The sequence below is a fragment of the Pygoscelis adeliae genome, unplaced genomic scaffold, assembly GCF_000699105.1.
Source record: "Pygoscelis adeliae isolate BGI_AS28 unplaced genomic scaffold, ASM69910v1 Scaffold255, whole genome shotgun sequence".
NCBI lineage: Eukaryota > Metazoa > Chordata > Aves > Sphenisciformes > Spheniscidae > Pygoscelis > Pygoscelis adeliae.
The window spans coordinates 36,633-59,582 of NW_008824872.1; the positions used below are offsets into that span (position 1 = coordinate 36,633).

The 22,950-nt window shown below is 39.6% G+C and overlaps 2 pseudogenes; both read left to right on the forward strand.

Annotated features, from left to right (window-relative positions):
- Window positions 1-4,183: 4,183 nt before the first annotated feature.
- Window positions 4,184-5,140, forward strand: LOC103917375 (annotated as a pseudogene).
- Window positions 5,141-13,412: 8,272 nt separating this feature from the next.
- LOC103917376 lies at window positions 13,413-14,345 on the forward strand (annotated as a pseudogene).
- Window positions 14,346-22,950: the final 8,605 nt, after the last annotated feature.

Genomic DNA, 22,950 nt, shown 5'->3' on the forward strand with positions numbered 1-22,950 from the left:
AAATGGTAACAAGAAAATAAAGCATACAAGTGGAGTTAAGTGGTCACATATGCAAAATGACTTAATGTCTTGCAGAGTTCTCTTGCACCTGTATTGTTACTATTTACATCCCTGAAGGAGTGTTAAACAGAACACTGGGAAGCAGGAAGAGGGGATGAGAACTAGCAGGTCACAATCAGACTTACAAATACCCACCCTTCCTGAATTTCATCCTCCTGCTTTGCTCTCCAGGCATCCAAAGGTACAGTGTCCAAAGTTGATTATTTATGACTTTAATTCTGTTTGGTACAACTCTAAGTGTCTATCCATCATTCCCGCTATGGGCGTGTATGCCATCAGTGCATCAATAAACACACCAGACACAAAGTCTGTCTACAAATATGCTGTTAATAACTCCCCACCCAGAGTGATCCATGGTCTGCCAGATCAAGTGGCACGAAGTTACTTGGCTCTGCATTGGACAGGATTAAACCCATATAAAGTTGATTGCTACATACACATCACAACATAGCATTTCACCCAGGTCTTCCCTGGGCTCTGTCTGGTGTCCTTGTAGCTCTTCGAGATTTCTACTCGAAGTAACTACAAGTTGTGTTACAGTCCAGAAAAGTGTTGTTTTGCTTGCATGAAACAGAGTGTATGAGTTCTGTGTTCTGTAATTCTGCATGAAGCATACAGGTATGTTTAATAGACAACCCAAGGTTTCCTTGGACTAAGTCAGAAATTGAAGTTATTTGCCAACGTAGATACAGGCCTGCTTGAAAACTTAACTGTGATCTCTTCTAGAGTGCTTCACTGTTCCTTTATTACTTTTGTTTGCCCATACTGTGAAGTAAAATTTGGACTAGACTGAGAATTCTGGTCTCAGAAGGAACTTTGTCCTATTTAAAAAATTTGTTTGTGGCAACTTTGATCTTCAGCTCCTACTCAGGCCCAAATTTTCTGACTGTCTGCCTGACTTACACTTATTTACACTCTACTTCTAATGAGAATCAGATTTCCAGAGATGAAGACTTAACTTCTTGAACCAGTGGGTTTTCCAGAAGCACAAAACTGAAGTGAATGTGTAGACACACATAGGTAGGTGTCTGGGATACATCTGCTTTACTTTAGCCATTGAAGAAGGGAACAGATGGTTAATGCCTTGGAAATCCAATACATGGGTCTGGCAGATACAACTCAGAAAATACAGAGCATCAGCTGAAGGCTAAGAAGAACACCCAACAGTGTTTGAAAAGACACACATTTTGGAAAATGAATCCCAAACAATGTGGCTACTTTTGAATGAGGTGAAGTAATGTCCAAACTCTTTTCTATTGATTCTCTCCCCATTGACTGTAATGGGAGTTCAGCCATGTAGTTCACATATGGACACTTGCAGTATTGTCACCTGTATTTAGATGTCTTAGTCTTTGAGCTGAATCTCACTCTGAGTTTGTAGGCACGTGGTGGGAGCTGGATTTCCCCTCTGAAGGGTGTCTTTCACACCTACAATATTATTGATAGTTAATGCTTGGGCACCACTTTCTCTGTGGAACCTCAAGTCATTTTCAAGGCCAGTATAATCACTGTTTTATATATGGAGAAACTAAGGCACTGATAAGTGAAGAGATTTATTGGTCAAAGCTACCCACCATGTGATTATGAGCCAACAGCAGAGTAGAAATGCCCTGAGTTCCAGTCCAATGTCTTATCACAAAGACAGCATTGACTTTGGAGGAAGAAAAACAAGTATCAGTAGTTCTACAATAGCTGGTTAGCACATAAAAAAAAAAAAAAAGCAAACAAGCAAACAAAAAAACCCCAGATGATCAACCTCTTCCATGAGGTTTAGAAAAAGGAGGGGACTTTATTCCCTCTAGTTTTGTTCTTAATTCTCTTGGGCTTTGAAGGATAATATACTGGGTGATATTTTCCATCCTGGGAAATCTTTCACTCAACGGAAGCTGCAGAAAGTCTGCAGGAACTGTATGTGCTCACAGCATTTTACAATCCAGCCTGCTTTCAACCATTCAGAGAAAAACAAAGGGGTAAGGTTCTAGCTAAATGAAAGAGAGAAACAGAAGCATAGATGCTGATCTCTTGTTCGGACAAAGAACATTTAATTTCTTTTTCTTTAGCTTTGTTAGAGGTTTTTCTTGTTGTCTCATCTCACCTACACTCTGAGAATACCAACGTAAGTTGGGACAGTCTTGGAAACGAGTAGTTTCCAAGAGAAACAAAGTGTGAAAGAGAAGAAAGAAGGGTTGTTTGGGAAGGAAAACAGAGGTGGATATAATAGATTAAAAGATTAGAAAGATGGAACTTTCTTATTGTACTTTATATGCTTTTAAAAATCCTGTGGCCTCCGTTGAGAGATGAGGGTGACAATAGCAGCAGCAATAATATATTTCAATGTATTTTGACATTAATATTACCTTTTTCCATTGTGTTTCCCCTTAAGTTTAAGCAGTATTCTAGTGTGAGTTAAATATAACCTTCCCATCATCCCCTTTCTGTATTATATGCAATAGCAGTTCTTCTGAAGATAATGAAGATATTTATGTGGTAAAAATTGGCACTTTTATTCCACTTTCAGTGGACTAGAGTATAAAAAACATTCAGCATAATTTTAACCCTGAGAAACTTCACGTGACATTAACAATTCTCAAAATTAAACATGAAAGTTATCTTTATATGTCACCTGAGAGTGATCCATTTTTTGAAGGTAGGTACCTGAAATACTCTAATTAATCACCCTTTTTTATTAAATTATTTTCAGTCAATATCCTAGGGTACTATAAGGTAGTTTTGGAATTTTTATAGCTTATGTTGGAATGTGTAAATATCATTTCTATCTTCTCTTTTTGACATCCTTTTCATTCATGTACTTTTCAATTATGGTTTGTATTCTATAGCATGTTAAGATCCCTCATGCTAGGTTTTTTTCTTGTACTGCTTAGATCTCCATTGGCTATACTGGAAACCAAGTTACCTGCCTTAACTGTCAGCATTTACCACTGGTTAAATTCAATGCCACAAATCTCATGGAAAGTGCCTACACCAAGCTGCTGAAATACGGTTGAGGAGTCCCACATACAGTACAAGCTAGGAAATGTGAAAGCCATCCTTAGAGATAAAATTATATTTTACATTCTGTCACTTTATTATTTGGCAGCAAAATTGAAAAATTTTGAAACTCAAAGACAAATAAATAATTAAAACAGTAAAATACATATTTCTTTTTCTGTGGAAATTTTTGTAACATTTCATAACATTAATGGATTTTCTTCTTAATGTTTTGTATGAAAAATGGTTTGTGAAGGACAAAGCATGAATATCATTCTAGAAAGGCAGTTGATTATTGGATATGAACATGCAGGTATAGGTCAAAATAGCTTATTTGAAATCTTCACTAAGAAGTGGAAAAGAAGAATAAACATCAAACCTCAGGTATATTGTGATAAATCAAGATTAATTCTATCAAGTAATGCAGAAGAAAAATGATGGATGGGTACTGTAATTACTGTAGTCTAAGACTATATGAAAGCTGTTATTTGTGAGAAGTGACCTGTTTTAGTCAATCAATCAATGTACTGGAAATGAGAGAAATTTTGAGGTGCATAGATCCTTCCCAATTCTGAAAGAAAAAAATAAATGCATATATCCCATAACTCTAGCAAACTTAATTAAAGTACTATATTTGAGAAAACAAACACTTATTTTCTTCTGCCTATAGTCAAGAGAAGGGGAGAGAGAAAAACAGGTCAAGCCAAATTTGCCTTACATGAGTTTAGCCATTTAGCAAGACTGTGCTTTTATGTAGGTATCTTTTGGCATTAGTGGCCTTCTGAGGGGTAGCTCAGAACTGAGATGAAAAGCACATTTAATAATGTTTCCTCTTCCCTTTGACTGTCTTTTAAGTGAAGATAGGGGTAAGAAGGCCTGTGAGGAAATCAGTGAAGCCTAAATATTTTCTTGGAGCCAGGATCTGAATCACCAATCCTATAATGCTGTAGGACTCAAAAATTTTCAGGAGTGGTTAAATAATAATGAATGTCAATTAGATAACTGGTGTGGAATGTCTACTTAAATTGGGTATTTGCAAGTCCAGTATGGAGAGGATGCTTGGAGGAGATGATACAAAATGTTCCTTATTTCCTTACTTTTTCCTCCTTACATGTTCCAGGTCTTCAAGGTCATCATGATACAAGAAAATGATAGCCACATCCATGAGTTCATCCTCTTGGGATTCTCTTCCATCATAGAGTTGCAAGCTCTATTGTTTGTAATTTTCCTCATTGTGTATTTGTTGACTGTCCTTGAAAACACAGTCATCATCACTTTAATCAGAAGAGATCACCAACTCCACAAGCCCATGTACTTTTTCTTAAGCCATCTATCTTTCCTAGAGGCCTGGTACCTCTCAGTCACTGTTCCCAGATTGCTGGTCAACTTTCTGGTGAAGAATAAGAGCATCTCCTTCACAGGTTGTGTGGCCCAGCTGTACTTCTTCATTGCCCTGGTCTGTACTGAATGTGTCGTCCTGGCTGTCATGGCCTATGACTGCTATGTGGCCATCTGCAACCCCCTGCACTACCCAGTCATCATGAACCACAGAGTCTGTATGCAGCTGGCCATGGGCCCTCGGCTGGTTAGCTTTCTGACATCTGTGCTAAAGGTCTTCTTCATTTCCCAGTTCTCTTTCTGTGGCCCCAATGTCACCAACCACTTCTACTGTGACATCAGCCCTTTGCTCAACCTCTCTTACACTGAGCAGTTAGTTGCAGATATGGTGGACTTTGTCTTTGCCTTGCTTATTCTGTTGATCACCCTCTCTGTCATCATAATTACTCAAATGTGCATAATCAGCACCATTTTGTGCATTCCCATGGCCCAGAACAGGAAGAAAGCCTTCTCCATCTGTGTTTCTCACCTGACTATGGTCATCATCTTCTCAGCCACCCTCTTCATGTATGCCTGACCCAGGAGTATACACTCCCTGGATGTCAGCAAACAGGTTTCCATAATTTATACTATAGTCACTCCAATGCTAAATCCATTCATTTACTGCCTGAGGAACCAGGAAGTAAAAGACACTATATGGAAGGTCGTGTGTGGCATGCGTGCTGTCTCCAGAGTTTCTGGGTCTGATCACTAATATAATACTTGGAAGAAAATCTTCCAACTGAATTTGTCTGAATCCTATGAATGTCTAATAAGACTTTTACTTTCACAGAAATTAAGATTATGGTTTTGTTTAGACATGAGTGGTTAAGGATTGCTTTTCCTGAGTCAATCTTGCATGTTAAGCAAAAATCAATGAATACTAACACTGTGTGAATGTAAAAGAAGGTGTTTCTACTGAACACATCACACATCATTCCTGACCAGTAGAGAAGGCAATAAACATCTTTGTCTTCTCTTAATGTATTTGTTTGGTCTGCATCAAAGAACACGATTACATTCTGACCTTGATATAACTTAATATGAAATTGGGATTCAAAGAACTTGAGGCACCAAATAAATAGTTATGTCAACTTTCTCCACATGGATTAGGATGGGAACTTCAGTAATTCAGATAATAACAATCATTTTAGATAGCTGTCATAGGAGAACATGAACCACCACTGAGAAGTTCCTTCTTCTCTTCATTAACTTCAAATAGAACTTTGGGAAGTAGCTGAGATTTACAGAACAAACCTTTACTTTTGGGGAAGAGGGTTAATTTACATAGTTTAATTTCCATTTTAAATGCTAAATGAGCCTCCTGATTTTCAAGTGTAATTTTCCTCTGCTCCTTCTATATTACATGAGGAGATATAAGCACTAAGAGAAGAATCAATTGTCTAAACATAGGCATCTAACAGCATTTCTGATGCCATATGGTATGAACACAGAGTTGGCAAATTTGACACTGGACCTATGGGAGACCCAGCCCTTTCTAAAGTAACATTCAGAAGGAGAGGGACAGGAAGAACTTTAAGCAATTCAGCAAAGAGAGATGCAAAATCCTGCACCTGGGAAAGAATTACCCAATACTTCAGTATAAGTTGGGCACTCACTGACTAGGCAACAGCTCTACAGAAAAGGACCTGGAGGTCCTGGCAGACAAATTAACATGAGTCAGCAGTGTGCCCCAGCAGTAATGAAGACCAACTGCCTCCTGGGCTGTATTAGCAGTAATCTAGCCAGCAGGCCAAAGGAAATTATCCTTCCCCTCTATTTGTTACCTGAGACTGCATGTATTTGTGAGACTACATCTGCAGTACTATGTCCAGTTTAGGGCTTCCCACTACAAGAAAGACAACATGGACAAAGTCTAGCAGAGGGTTGATGATAGAGGGGTTGGAACACATGGTGTACAAAGAGAGACAGATGGAAATAATTTTTTAAGTCTGGAAAAGAGGAAAACCTAGAGCTGGTTGCCTAGGAACATGTCCAGACAGCTTTGGATATCACCAAGGATGGAGACTCCACAACTTCTCTGGGCAACCTGTGCCAGTGCTTGGTCACCCTCACAATAAAAATGTGTTTCCTCATGTTCAGAGAGAACCTCCTGTGTTTCAGTTTGTGCCCATTGCCTCTTATCCTGTCAGTGGACACCACAGAAGAGGCTGGCTACATCTTCTTTACACTCTCCTTTCAGAAACAGTTGAATACATTAATGAGATCCTGCCTGAGCCTTCCCTTCTCCAGGCTGAACAGTCCCAGCTCTCTCAGCCTTTCCTCACAGTAGAGATGCTGTAGCCCCTTAATCATCTTCATGGCCCTTCACTGGACTCTTTCCACTATATCCATGTCACTATTTTACCAGGGAGCCCAGAACTGGATGAAGTACTCGAGGTGTGAGTATATCCATAATTTGACCTCCCTTTAGTAGCATAACTCTCACTATCTCTACATTATGCCAGCTGTGGTTTGGTCTAGCTGAGAGTTGAAAACCTTCGAAGACAGACTCTAATCTCTCTGGGAAACAGTGCTGTTCTGACCTCCTAGTGAAGAAGCTTCTCCTAATGGCCTATTTGCAACTACTGAGTTGCAAGTCATTATGTTTCCCTCTTTTTATATTATCTGTCATGGCCAAGAATTGTTTGGCCCCATTGTCTTTGTAACTGTAGGCTTCTGTTAGACCACACCATATCCTCCCGTTCACCACATCAAACAAACCTAGCTATTTCAACTTCTTTTCATAGTACATGTACTCTAGGACTCATCTTAACATCTTGGTAGGCCTTAGTAAGAACATCTCTCATTTCTCCGCATTTTCTTTGAACTAGGGGAATCCCAAAACTGGACACAGTAGTCCAAGTGGAGCCTCACCAGCCCAATAGAAAAGAGATAAGAACTAACCCTTTTTCTCCTGGCAACACTACTCTTCATTATCCATGCACTTACATTATTATAAAGATGCCTTCTTCATGAGATGCCCTTAGATGTCTAAGCATGCACATAAGGCTTTGGCCAGCAGTTAGAGGTCAACCAACATACTTTAACACATGTCAAATGTCACTAGATTCTAACATATTGGCAAATTAAATCAAACTGTGTGTCCTAACAGCCAAATAACTTCTATAATTCCAACTCTCTTAGGTGCTAATCTTCCACTTAATCTCACTGTATGAATATCATTTTAATCTTATGGTTTTGGCTTAAGTAAGACATCTGACTCAAAAAAGACCAACTCCAAAGTGGTTTTACAACTAGTTCACTTCAGGGACGCCTTCCACTTGGCAGTATGGAGGAGACTAGATCAGGTTTTGTACTCTTTGTGCTATAAAATCTTGCAACAGTATCTCAGCTGGTCTTTGGTCCTCAAATTCCACTATGCCATGCCCCAGGACATCTAACATTTAACCTTCTTGCTATTTGGTAAAAATACACTGAAGTGACCTGCAGTACAGTCCCATATTTTGGAGGGATATATGGAATTCAAAATTGCCTGACAACCATATTTATTTTAGCAGACATTTACATGAGGAAGATAAATGAAATAAGCTATTTTAGAATCCCTATAATGAAATGGAATAATTTCATTTAGCTCTAGGGGTGGGTTTAGCTATTACACCCAATCTGTAAATATCTACTTAAGAGTTCAACTACCTCAGCATTAGCAGTTAGTATAATCTGAGGACATTAAAGTAATAAACATAGTTTCATGGGATGACAGATTTGACAAAGAACTTACCGGAAATATTTAACTTCTGGAAACCCTACTGAAAAGTACATAAAATACCACAAAATCTGATATTAAACACCTTTCTTTAGATAACTGAATCCCCTCCTAAGGACCTACATTTCCATTAGGGTCATAAAACTTAGCTCAAGTTTTTGGTTCAGGTGAAAAAGCTGGATCCAGAATCACAGAATCATAGAATCATTAAGGTTGGAAAAGACCTCTGAGATCATCGAGCCCAAGCATCAACCCAACACCACCATGCCCACTACACCATGTCCCTAAGCGCCTCATCTACACGTCTTTTATTTAAAGTATTTACTTCCAGGGATGGTGCCTCCCCCCCTTCCCTGGGCAGCCTGTTCCAATGTTTAACCACTCTTTCAGTAAAGAAATTTTTCCTCATATCCAATCTAAACCTCCCCTGATGCAACTTGAGGCCATTTCCTCTCGTCCTATTGCTTGTTACTTGGGAGAAGAGACCAACACCCACCTCGCTACAACCTCCTTTCAGGTAGTTGTAGAGAGCAATGAGGTCTCCCCTCAGCCTCCTTTTCTCCAGGCTAAACAACCCCAGTTCCCTCAGCCGCTCCTCATAAGGCTTGTTCTCCAGACCCCGCACCAGCCTCGTTGCCCTTCTCTGGACACGTTCCAACATCTCAACATCCTTCTTGTAGTGAGGGGCCCAAAACTGAACACAGTATTCGAGGTGCGGCCGCACCAGTGCTGAGTACAGGGGCACTATCACTTCCCTGCTCCTGCTGGCCACACTATTTCTGATACAGGCCAGGATGCCGTTGGCCTTCTTGGCCGCCTGGGCACACTGTCGGCTCATGTTCAGCCGGCTGTCGACCAACACCCCCAGGTCCTTTTCCGCCAGGCAGCTTTCCAGCCACTCTTCCCCAAGCCTGTAGCGCTGCATGGGGTTGTTGTGGCCGAAATGCAGGACCCGGTACTTGGCCTTGTTGAATCTCATACCGTTGGCCTCGGCCCATCGATCCAGCCTGTCCAGGTCCCTCTGCAGAGCCTTCCTACCCTCGAGCAGATCAACACTCCCACCCAACTTGGTGTCGTCTCCAAACTTACTGAGGGTGCACTTGATCCCCTCATCCAGATCATTGATAAAGATATTGAACAAGACCGGCCCCAAAACTGAGCCCTGGGGAACACCGCTCGTGACCGGCCGCCAACTGGATTGAACGCCATTCACCAGAATGTCATTCAAACTGTTCAATGATCTTCCTCATGAGTTTCAGCTGTTACTCCAGATGGTAACAGATCTGCTGTAATTATTGTATCATACCTGTTAGCCTTATTTCAACGTTTCATGTATCTGAGGCCATTATATGGCATTGGAAGCTCAACAGTACACAGCTGAAATGAGAAACTAGTCAGGGCAGTCAGTAGACTCTAGAGATCTATTGATCTGAGTAAATGTAGGTAAACATGGTAGGGTGATCTGTGTAGCTCTCTAAACTCCTAAGTATAGACAGAAAGCCTTCTTCACCTGTGTTTCTCACCTGACTGTGGTCATTATCTTCTTAACGACCCTCTTCATGTATGCCTGACCCAGGAGTATACACTCCTTGGATCTCAACAAATGGGTTTCCATAATTTATACTATAGTCACTCCAATGCTAAATCCATTCATTAACCATGAGGAACAAGTAGGCAAAAGACACTTTTATGAAAAAGTCTTGCTGACTACCTCAGGTGTGTATGTCTGCAGGTAAGATAGTGCCCACTCACAAAGGTTAAATTTGGTGTTATCTTTCAGTATGACAGGATGAACAACAGGGCTTAGAGACGGGGTGACTTGAGCTCTCAGGTGACTTTGACCTACCTTAGTTGCATATTTTAATTGTCGAATCTAGTCTTTGGTAAGACTTAAATTTCCTTGCAATCAGCATATGTGGATCAGCAACAACCTAAGAGCTATTAAACAACTTCTAAGGATAGGAGTCATATCACCTAATATAGGCATCATAAAACTGGGTAACTAATATAAGGTAATGGTCTAGATTAATTCTGGTGATATCTGCAGTCATAGGCACACACACAAAACCCACCAAACCCCATATTCTTCTATAAACAGTATGAATCCCATGCTCTCAGTAAGCAAAATAGATCTTCATCTCAAATCTGAAGACTATATCTGATAAATGTCTATGGAATTTTAAGTGAATCTCAGGAATTTAGATTTTAGTTTTGAGAAAGAGTTCTGGGCTGTCTACTAACTCTAGTATAGGTACAGTATTAACTACTGGATGCCTCCAGCTGCCTCCATTGATTATTATATTTTATCCAGACTGTCTCCTAGGATCCATCTTTGACATCCATCCTGCACGGCTTTAGCCTGACAACAGGTTACACTCACATTGCACGGCACCCAGGCTACATGGAATCCTTGTGATTCTGAGGAATCTATTTTCCTTGGTGTTCAATTTGAAAAACCCAAATAATGACAGACTTGTACTGAACTTTTCTTAGTTATGTTTTTCAGTATGATATTAGGTGTTGTGTATCCTGTAAAGTGATATGAAGGAACAAAGATTGATGATACAGTGCTTGAGGAATTTGCGAGCCAGAGAAATCTTGCCCGTACTATCTATAGCAAACAGTAATTAGAGGAAACTAGCCATGGAGTTACATTTTGATCTGGTCTAAAGGGGAACCAGTTGGCTCTGCTATGGCTAAAAGACAAAGAGGTTATGAACTAACAAAGAAGCAGGCTCTTACACAAAGACATTCCCTTACATAGGTAGAGATGCCTATTCATATTTTAGATGTGGTAGGGTAGCCTTCCTCCCCTCCACAGAAAGTTTCAAGTCTTGCCAAAGGTCTTCAGAGAGATCTGACAGACCCATACATGTTTCTGAAATGGCCACAAAACATGAATGTGTAGATAAATTAGTTCCATTTGCAGGGTGATATGCTTTGTGAAAATACAGTTAGTTGATCATGTAGGCACAGTAACAGATAATTACTCAGGTACAGATTCATATTATATAGTTTTGGGTAGCTTCCTGAGGAACTTCTGTCAGTAGCTTGTTCATAGGAAGAATCACTAGTAGATAACTGAAGAATAGTCAACTCCAGAAAATGTTTCACGGCAGCTAAGTTAGGTTATTGTTTTGTTTCATGAACTGCAAGTGTTGCAGAGAGAGCCTCAGAAAGCTAGAATTAGTCTTCATGAGTTTCCTTCTTGGGTACCTCAGTTATACAAAGGCAAAGTAAACACTGAAATCCCATGAGTAATTACTTATATCTTATGCAATCTTATACTGCACTGCTGTTTTATGAACAGGTAAGAAGCAATCATGTCAGTATGTTTTGCAGAACTCCCATCACTTGGGTCATGCTTTTTCAATTAAAACATGGAGAAGGGTTGTCTTCCCTAACCAGTCCATGAATGGGACCACAAGCACTGCTGAAGTGATGTGAAGGTAAGTGGAGAAAAAAGTTTTTCACTGTTATTCTTCTTCAGGAATTTTTGTAGGGTAATCACCTCTTTCCAAGGAGAAATTAATCCACTGGCATTTCAACATCTACAGCGTATGTATGAACTACACTGAGCAACACATCCAGGCTTCTGAGCTGCTTGTTGACATGCACTTACAGAGTCAAGGAAGAGAGAAATAGACATGGCTATGGAATGATCCAGCTGACCTATTTTAGACCTTTTCCTCTCAATGACAGCAGTATTACTTGGAAATGCCTGTATACCTATATTCCCTAAAAGGAAGACAAGCTGAGTATATTGTATATTAGATAACTAAACTGATAGCTATCTAAATTTCAGCAGATGAATTCCAGCTTCTCAGTATAGTCTTCTGATGTTAAGATAGCTCAGGAATTTACTCCAGTTCAAGTGACAGAGAAATGTAAGCATTGTATTTGACTTAGGAGAATCACTATCACTCTCTTGTAATTGCTTGTTTAAAGATTTGACTGATGTGTAAGATGAACAATTTGAAATTTGAAACACTCAGATATCCCCAGTTTTATAGGTAGAACTAATACTGGCCAGGCCAGGAAGTACTGAATACTTGTACTATGGAGACAAATTAGTTAATAATGTATTTTGCGCTGACTAAGAGAAAAAGACAAAATTTTGCAGTTTCTCCTTAGACCTGTGTAACTTCTCATGGTAGTAAAAGCTAACAGTAATATGGTTACAAAGTTATATGAGTTTGCATGTTACAAGTCTTTAATCATGGTTTATATTACCTCTTCCGAAGCTATAAAAGGTTTTAACTGAACAATATCTGGACTGGTGTTTCAGTGTCAATGAATTGTTTTCTGAAGATAAATGTTCTTCCATCACTGAAAACCTAGTTTATTATATGCTTTTCTCTAATGATTCTGGGGAGGGGCGAAGAGGTAGTTTGTTTCTTTGCTTTTAACATGAAATGAAATAAAATATTACAGTAGTAGAAATTTAAAACAAGATGAAAAAGCATTTGTTATCTTCAATTAGAGGATAATAAGGTTAAAGGAGAGAAATGTGCATTTTCCAGTTTGAGAGAATTTTTTTTCTTTCAATTTTGACCTGTAGAAGTTTAGAATTACATATGAAAATTAGCTCATCAAATTTTTAACAAAGGTGGATAGATAGAGAAATGGAAAAAGAGGGAATGGGAGGGGAAGAGACACAGAGAGAGAAATACATTCCTCCAAAAGGTAATTCATATTCCCTAAGAGCTTTATTTAGAATAACATGTATTGCTCTCCGGAAATACCTGTCTCATTTAGTGAATATCTTGAGGCTTTCTATGATCGAAAATGCAGTGGGGACCAAGCTCTACTCCACAGGCAGCGGCAGGAATGACTTGGCTTTGCAGAACTAAGCCCAAGTGCCTAAGTCATGCAAATGCATCCTGGATATCCACTATCCCCTGGAAGTTAAAGAGAACTGGGCATCCAGCTGTTATATGGGCATTCAACTCTCATGGATTTCAGTAATAATCTGTGCCACTAATTATGAATGAGATATCAAAATATCATATTGAATTTGTTCTTATATCTTCAAAATGGTACATGATCTGAATGTAGTAATGTTCTTCCTTTTCTCCCTCTCCTCATGTTTTTCCTTTTTTAGCTTTATAATTCTTCCTTTCTTCTTTTCAACTTGCTATTTTTTCTTTTCTTCCTCTGCAGTTCTTCTCATTATTTCTTTGATTTTAAAAATATTCCATATTTTTTCTCTTTTATTGTCTTTACTTTTTCTCTGAAGCTTGATACTATGCCTTTTGCCATGAAGCAGAAAAACAGCACAAAATTCCAGGAATTTATCTTCTTGGGATTTCCAACTATCATGGAACTTCATATGTTGCTCTGTGTGATATTCCTGGTGGCTTACATGCTGACCATCTTGGAAAATATAATTATCTTGATAAAGATGAACCATCAGCTTCACAAGCCCATGTATTTCTTTCTCAGCAACCTCTCCTTCCTGGAGTCTTGGTACATCTCAGTCACTGTCCCTAAACTGCTAGTGAATTTTCTTGTGGAAAGCAAGAATATATCTGTTGGAGGCTGTATGACCCAGCTTTACTTCTTCAGCTCCCTTATTTGTACTGAGTGTGTCCTCCTTGCACTGATGGCTTATGATTGTTATGTGGCCAGCTGCAATCCCCTGTGCTACCCAGTCATCATGAACCACCAGCTCTGCATGCAACTAGCCACGTGCTCCTGGCTCACTGGCTTCTTGGCCTCCATGCTGAAATTATTTTTCATTTCTCAGTTGTCTTTCTGTGACTCCAACGTCATCAACCACTTCTTCTGTGACATCAGCCCCTTGCTGAACATACGATGTGCTGATATGACAATGGCTGAAATAGTGGATTTCATCCTGGCCTTGCTTATCTTGCTGGTTCCCCTCTCTGTCACGATTATCTCCTATATATGCATCATCAAGACCATCCTGCATATCCCCACAGCCCAAAGCAGGAAGAAAGGCTGCTCCACCTGTGTTTCTTACCTCACTGTAGTCATTATCTTGTTTTCAGCCACTCTGTTTATGTATGCCTGGTCCAAGAGAATCCACCCTTTTGACTTCAACAAGTTGGTGTCAATTGTATACACTATTGTAACTCCCATGCTCAATCCCTTCATTTACTGTTTGAGGAACTAGGAGGTTAAAGGGGCTTTGGAAAAAATCTTCAGTGTTCTGAAGATCTTTCAATAAAATACAGACTGCCCCCAAGGTCTCTCCATCCATTGCTGTCCACCTTTAAGATAGTTCCTTATAGACAGAGTGTAAGTGTGAGAGTTAGAAAGAAAGGTTTTAAGATTTAGGTTGTATTTAGTCAGAACTGCAATCATCATAATGCTGGTAACTCAAGAAACTGTGGCATACATATGACCACTTATCCTCAACAAGAAACACCTTTCTACCTATTACCTTCAAATGATCTTTCTTCTTTGATGAAAGCTTATGCACAATGAAGTTATTGATTTGACTCACAGGCACTTCAGGGAACAAAAGGACATGTCTAGGATATCATACATCAATGGCTTTGAGAACACAATTGAAATGTTTTGTTAATAGCATGTGATCCAATTCCAGGTAATACCTGACAGCTAAGGTGAGATGCATGTGCCTAATTATAGGCACATGCCTAATGTTTTAAAGACCTTGGGTATTCTGCTCGATCTACAAATGTGATGCTAAAAGGAGGAGTCTCTTCTGCAGTTCCTGTATCATATCTGCCTATCCAAAAGGAGAGGTCTCGAGAACTCCACAGTATTTCATATTCTACAAGAAGCCCGTACTTAGGAACCTGAATCAATCCTCCTGGAAGAGAGTAACAGCAGAAGGAAAGAAAGTGTTCACAGTGGAATGGGAGAAGCCCAACTGCTTAAGGAAGGTTGAAATAAATACTCTAAATAAATTGAAGACTTTAAATCCTGGTCGCTGTAAATAAAATAAATTTTTTTTTTCCATTTTGTAGAACATTTTCATTAATTTCTGCTGAAGTTACTGTATTAGTTTGAATATGAATTAACATACAGTTGTTTGGGAATTTTGTGTATTTTAGGAGTCAGTGGCTGCATCTCTGCTGCCTTTGTCAACATCTGCACCACTAAATTAATTTACTCTAGGGAGTGATCTGTGGCCATTTTGCTAAACATATCACAGTGTCAGACATTGATAACGTCCATGGCTAGGCCCCTTTTGACCAGGCTGGCCATGTCAATGAGCAATCCCTTGATTTCCAAAGGGAATCCAAAGGCTTTTGCATCTGTTCACCCAGGTCTTCTGCCAGTGTGTTGTGTGTGCTATTCACTGCCACTTCTCTGTTCCACAACAGCAATGTGATCTTCCCAGTTTCCCTCATGGATCTTAATATACACTGCTTTTAAGGGCTCCTTCTTTATTTTTTTATTTACTTGTTTATTTTTTTATTTAGAATGACACTGTGTTTAAAACACTTCAGATGCAACTACATTGATGTCCCATTCAGTTACAAGCAAGATTCCTGCATTTCCGAACACAAGGTCCTGGGATGCTATTGCCTTCCTGTGGCCCTTCACTGGGCTGGAAATACTGTAATAGTTTTAAAAGTTAATCTAAAAATTCACATTTTTTATAATACAGCCAAGAATTACCTTACAGCCTGTGATGTTTATGCTTCTATCTGATACTGAGTTTCTATACTGCATGTAAGGGATGGAGAGCAGACAAAATGAGGCAAGTAAAGATGCCAGGACTGGTGCAATAGTTTCGGAATACTGGGCCATGTGGACAGAGCAAGAAGGAGGCAATGTTTCATCTTTGCATCCAAGTCAAATGGGCTCTAAACTGATCAGAACCACAGTACCACTGCTATGTTTTGTTTGAGGAAAGAACGAGTTTTCCATTGCAGAAAAGTCCTTACCTCTTTCATGATATAGTCAAATAGACTTTATACAGAGACAGCCAGACAATTAGGACTTTGTAGTGAAACACAGAGAGATCCATAATAACAACATAGACTCAACCCAGTATGGGCTCAGTTCAGTAGAACTATTATCTGATTCCTGACTGACAAGCTGTGTTTAATGACTATGAAAATGCCACTTGGAGGACAAGTTCAACTTAATCCTTACCTTTAAATATGCAGATAAATAATAGGGCTGCAACTCAGTACAGCTGGTTGGCATTCATCTCACCTAATTTTATGGATGAGATTCGACTCCAGGTTTAAACACATAAGTGGGAGCAGAAGATGTCTCAGCTTTCAGTGTTATCAAGGAAGTTCTAGGACTTGAATTAGTTGCACAGTCCTGGGTGCTTAGTACCTCTTGAAATTACCTTGTATACCCTGGCTGCCCTCTAGTTGTTGTTCCAGAAGGACACTGGTCTTACACAGAACCTGTGCCATATCTACCAGTGCTATAAGGTGCCCTGCATACTCTGGGGTGCTGAAAATAATAATAGACATCTATTCTGGACACTGAATAGGTCTCTAAAAAATATAAGAACAGTGTCTAGACATCTGTTGAGATGATTAAATATAAAGGCAGGATCCAGTTTCCTAAACATATCCCTCTGGAGCCATTTCAGTAGAATTTGTGTATCCCACCTTGGCCACAGTTTACAGAGACTGTATTGCCCAGAGCTTCATTGACTATAATCACCTCTTAGGTACTTAGGATGGGAATTTACTCTAAAGGAGTCATCCACTATGAGCCATGTGGATATGTACCATTCTAGTCCATTTGTTCAGGGGAATAGAGATTAATTGCCCAGACAGGTCACAAAGTGCTTAAGGAGCATTATAAGCATTATAATGCTCCTTATCATCACACAGAAAAGGTATGTTTAATATCAAAGTGTGTTTGATGGAAAGATTTGTTAGAAGTAGGTCCACAACTAGCATGAGGAAAATGTAAAACCTAGGACAGACATTTTGTGCTCCTTATTTGCTGTGGAATTTTTATTGTAGGCAGCAGAGGGCACTCAAGTTACACCATACACAGAGCAGAGCTGCAGCTCCCAAGATACAGGGCATCAGCATATGAAAGTAATGTCTTCAAACTGGTAATGAATAAGGGAGTATATTGCAGAGATGCTAACAGCCTCAGAAAAGATGATGGTAACTCTTAGTGAGGAAGCTTCTAGATTTGTCTTTATCAGAATTTGTACATGAGCTTCAAACATTAAACTCCTTTAAGTGACTTCTCAATGGAATCCAGAGAAATTCCAGCCTCCACTGGATTTCAATATACCAATCAAGGTTTAATATTTTAAATTCCTTTCCTTTCAGTAAGAACCACAACTGCAGCCATTTATATGCTTATAAAGCTTATTATATCAAATAACTTGGGCTTGTTCCTGTATCACACATACCTTAAGAATGTAAATTCATTTGTAGGTGAAATAATGAAATAATGGAACAAAATAACGAAATTGGAACGAAATAATTCTCTCTCAGCCAAAACTTATTAGGGTCTGCTCCTCATAGAATAGAGAAAATTATTTTAATTTTGGCTCCTTCCTCTGTGGAACAACTGGAGTTTTTCAAGAGTTTCTGGGTATGACATGCTCTCAATTTCATACTGTGAAACACCATTCTAGAAGGTTGCAAGCAAAGCCTTCACATTTTTTCAAACACTTTCAACTAAGCACATTCAGGCAAAATGTAAAAATATCACTATCTATCTTCAGAGTTCAGAGGAGAACTTGGTCTCCTTCTTGGAGAGATTTAGATCGACACCTAGCTACCCAAACTGTACTTATTCCTTTACTGAAACTCTCCCTAATCCCCTGTGCTATTGCTTAATTACGCTAATTTACATTGGCTCTAATTTATTCTCAAAATTTCCAGGCATGCATTCTGTCATTCCTGGTCTCCTCACTCTTACTATCCCAATTCACAGATAAGAGTCAAGCACGTCTGCATGTGTATGTGAATGTTTGCTAACTTCAGAATCATGGAATCGTAAAACAGTTCAGGTTCAAAAGGACCTCTGGAATTCCAACATCCTTCTCAGAGGAGGGCCAGATTTGAAGAAAATTCAGTTTGCTCAGTGTCATATGAGGTTGAATTTTTATTATCTCCAAGGAGACAAATATCTCATTGGGGTTTCCACCACCAATCTGAGCCCAAGTTCCATCCTTACTGTGAAAACAGAATTTCCTTATACCTAACAGGAATTTCCTGTGTTCCAACTTGTTCTCTATTGCCTCTAGTCCATCCACTGAGTACCTCCAAGAAGAGGCTGTCTCCAACTTCTCTACGCCTGCCCTGTCCCCCCAGCTCTGGGGGGACGCAAGTGAATATATAAAATTAAGTAAGATGAATCGTTATTTAGATTTCTTATTACTTTTAGCCCTATTGCAAATCAAAACAAACTTCGGAAAGCCAGGCAATACTACCACTCGTTTTTGGGATAGTCACTCCAAACCACAGTTTGCCTCTATGCCTGCATGACATCCTGCTCAGGGTGTGAGCTCACTTGTCCTTTGTGACATCTGATTCATGCATACTTGAAATCTCTGAAGTCAAAAGTCAAGAGTGGTCCATGCAAACTCCCTCCATCAAAAGAAAACTGGAGAGGAGTTATTATTTCTAATAATCATTAATCTCATCATTCACATCTCGAGTAACACAGAAAAATGACACCAAAACTGGACCTACTTCTCTTTGCTGACTACAAAGGAAACGTATTGCGTCTAGCCCAGTTGTAAGTGTCTATGTTGTAGATGTCTTAAATTAGGTGGGATGAAACTTGTTCCAGAGCCTAACTTCAGAGTCCCTATCAAGTGCCTACTCTTGACTAGAAAATGTTCAGGACTGGAATCTTTAAATTCCATTCCCTTTGAAATGGTAAGGCAAATGGCCATCAGACATTTATTTTATGCACTCTTGTATGTCACATGTAAACACTGGCATATCTGGTTTTGTTCCATTATAACGCTTATACAAATATGCTTTGCTTCTACTGTTTTCTGTAAAGTGTAGATACATCTTTACAATTTATTTTAGCTACATCTAATGAATTCAACATTGATTGTGAGTATCCTGGTGCTATGGACACAGGCATAAATGCTAATTTTCCAAGCTGAGCTAAGCCAAATCAGTTCTGGGTAGCTTTTCAAAACAATGCAAAAAGTCAGTCTGTCTGACCAGATAATTGCTCCAATTGTGTTTATACTCAGCTCTTTACGTAGAGCAAACAATCTGAGGACAGCTATTAGATGTACACATCTAAGATGTGCATACATTTAAGATAGTAGGACGGTTTCTCTTTTCAGCCTTCATCAGTAAATAGATCGCTTTAATCTCAGAAATAGCACTTTGTATCCAACAATTATAAAAAGCATTTAGATGGATTTTATAGCACAGATATCTAAATGTGAATGAGATGATCCCCTCCTGCATTCTCTATAAAGCAGCTGTTTCTTTTTAAAAAAACTTTATTTCTAATTTAATAAAAAAAGCTACTTCTAATCATAAGTTCAGACAACAATATGACTAGTTTAAGAAAGGTCAAAAGATGGAAAAATGTATATGAAAATGAAAATATTACTCCATAGACTAAGCAATACCTTTGTTGTAGCTATATTTTTAATTGATACCTAGATACTACCTAAAATGCTATAGCTGCAAGTAGAGTTACATACATACATAGCTGTGTGATGTGGGATAACCCTGGTAGGCAGCTAAGCACCACACAGCTGCTCACTCACTCCCTTCTCAGTGGGATGGGGGAAAGAATCAGAAGGGTAAAAGTGTTAAGACTTGTGGGTTGACATAAAGACAGTTTAATAGGTAAAGCAAAAGCTGCGCAGATAAGCAAGGCAGAATAAGGAATTCATTCACTACTTCCCATCGTCACGCAAATGTTGAGCCCTTGCCCGGAAAGCAGGGCTTCATCATGCATAACAGTTACTTAGGAAGACAGACACCGTAACCCCGAACATCCTCCCCTTCCTCCTTTCCCCCAGCTTTTATTGCTGAGCATGATGTCATATAGTGTTGAATATCCCTTTGGTCAGTTGGGGTCAGCTGTCCCAGCTGTGTACCCTCGCAACTTATTATGCACCCCGCCAGCCTACTCACTGCAGGGTGGGGTGAGCAGCAGAAAAGGCCTTAATGCTGTGTAGGCACTGCTCAGCAATACCTAAAACATTGGTGTGTTATCAACACTGTTTTCATCACAAATCCAAAACATGGTAACATACCAGCTGCTATGAAGAAAATTAACTCTATCCCAGCCAAAACCAGTACACTGTGGTGGGCTAACCTTGGCTAAGGGCCAAACTCCCACCCAGCTGCTCACTCACTCCCCCTTCTTGACAGGACAGGGGAAGAAAATAGCATGAGAAAACTCGTGGGTCAAGATAAAGACAGGGAGATTGCTTACCAATTACTGTTGCAGGCAAAACAAACTCAACTGGAGAAAACTAATCTAAATCATTGCCAGTTAAAATAGATTTGGGTAGTGAGAAACGAAGACAAACATTAAAACAACCCTTTCCCATGGTTAACTTTACTCCTTCACTCCAGATTCCTGCACCTCCACCCCGACCGGGGCAGAGGGAATGGGGGGAGGATGACTGTGGTCAGAACATAGAAATGTCCCTTTGATGCTCCTTCCCTCTCACCCTTTTTCCAGTTCTGTTGCGGACTCTCCCCACGGGCTGCAGTCCCTCAGGAAAAAATCTGCTCCCACATGGGCTCCTCGCTACAGGCTGCCATTCCTGTAAGGAAAATCTCCTCTAGCACGGGCTCTCTATGGGCCACAGTTCCCTCAGGGAATATGTATCTTCTCTAGCATGGCTCCTTCATGGGCCGTAGTGGATATCTGCCCCACTGTGGTCTCTTCCACAGGCTGCAGGGGAATCTCTGCTCCATCACCTGGAGCACTTCCTCCCCTTCTTCCTTCATTGACGTTGCTGTTCTCTCTGCTGTTTTTCACTCTTTTTGTTTCCACCTCCTCTCTCCGCCCAGCCTTTTTTTGCCCTTTATTTAATAACTCAGTACAGAGGCACCCCCAGCATCGCTGATTGGCCCAGCCTTGGACAGTGGTGGGTCCATTCTGGAGGCGGCTGGAACTGGCTCTGCCCAGCACAGGGGCAGCCCCTGGTCTCTTCTCATAGAGGTCACCCCTGCAGCCTCCCTGCTACCAAAACTTTGCCCTGTAAACCAAATACAGTAGCTTTTTACAGCAATACCATATATTTATGTGTGAGCACATCAACTTCTGTAGTGACAGGTATACTCCTGCAATCATAGTTAAAAGTTCATGCAGAGAAATAAATAAAAAACTCTAAGAATGGCTATAAAGCAATATGAAATAGTAACAAAAAGTCACTAAAAGCAATGTCTCCAGCTCCCTTTACAGATAATGAAAAAATAGAGGCAGTCCTACAGTACAGTTAATCTCATCCTAAGATAGACCATCACATTTGATGAGAAAGGCGATGTCCTAGAATTACATATTTCTCTGCACAGACTCTAAGAGGAGAACAGATCTCTTTATTGGATAAGTCTCAAGTTTTATGTTTTCATGCTAGCTACACACATCTTCTAGTAAACTGTGGGGTAGATGTGAAAGTCAGTTTAAGAATCCATATATGTTGCCTGCCTGCTAAGTCAAGATTTCCAAAATCTTCAATGGGATTTGCATTCTTAATTTCCATTATAATGCAGAAACCATGGAAACTACCTACATAAATATCTTAGAAGATGGTCAACTCAAGATGGGGAAGGATTAACTTATTTTTGGACATACAACTTTTCCAGTTTCTGAGCTATGTGTGTAGGTTCTTTTTATGTTCAACAGCAAGGTGTAGGCAACTACAGAGAGCACTTCATCCCTTGCTTTGGTTGATATTCAAAACAGGTAGGAGAAGTCATTGTCTAGAGGTGTTTATTTTTCTCTACTAACTATAGGGAGAGCCTCAAAGTTAGGTCATTAAATCTTAGTTCTTAGTTATCTGCCTTTAAATGATTTGAATCCCCCTTTTGCACAAGACTGAGGGAAAAAAAGGGATTTTGATGCTTTGTCTGAAATGTTCCATTGGAGTTACATGCTCATTGTGCCTGAAATTTGGGTGCTTTCTCCGTAAAAGTCTTTGATAATATTTTGACCAAAGTCCTCATTTCTGTAACGTTTCATAAGTTCTTTCTGTCCTGCCCCCTACAGATTCCACCTTCTCCAACCCCAAATCATGTCAGTGAATTAAGTACAGCCATCTCAGACTGCTCAGGCATGAATGGCTATCTTCTTTCTGGAAGACTTAAGGACGGTAACCAAATCAGTAGTTTTTGCTGACATCCTCTTTTTACAAAGGGGGTTTAGACACCTTGTTTCCAGTTGAAATGGGTACCCAGATCATTGCGACTTTTTAAAAACACCTCAGACATCACAAATGAAGTAGAACAGTATCTGCTATGGAAAGCACTCCTCCCTCCCAGCCCCTCCCAGAATACCTCAGTAAAAGAGGTATTGCTCATCAGGAAGGTAGTGATCAACAGAAAAGGTAGGGATCAGTCAGGTGTCCAGTCCCCCTCACTGAGCACATATACCAGAACAGTACCAGGGATTAATTGAAGCATTTATTAAAGTGTTATTGCTAGATTGCTTCATGGGTCGTGAATGCATTGTACTTTGCATTTTCAACAAAACTTTAATGATGATAATGATGATGATAAAATGATAATGATAATAATAGTAATCCTAAAAAGTTTTGTCTAGTCTGGAAGTAATTTCAATATTTTATTTAACCATTTAAAAACTCTTCTGCTTCACAATTTCCTCTATTTCAAAGTTAAAAAAGAAAAAAGAAACCTGCACAA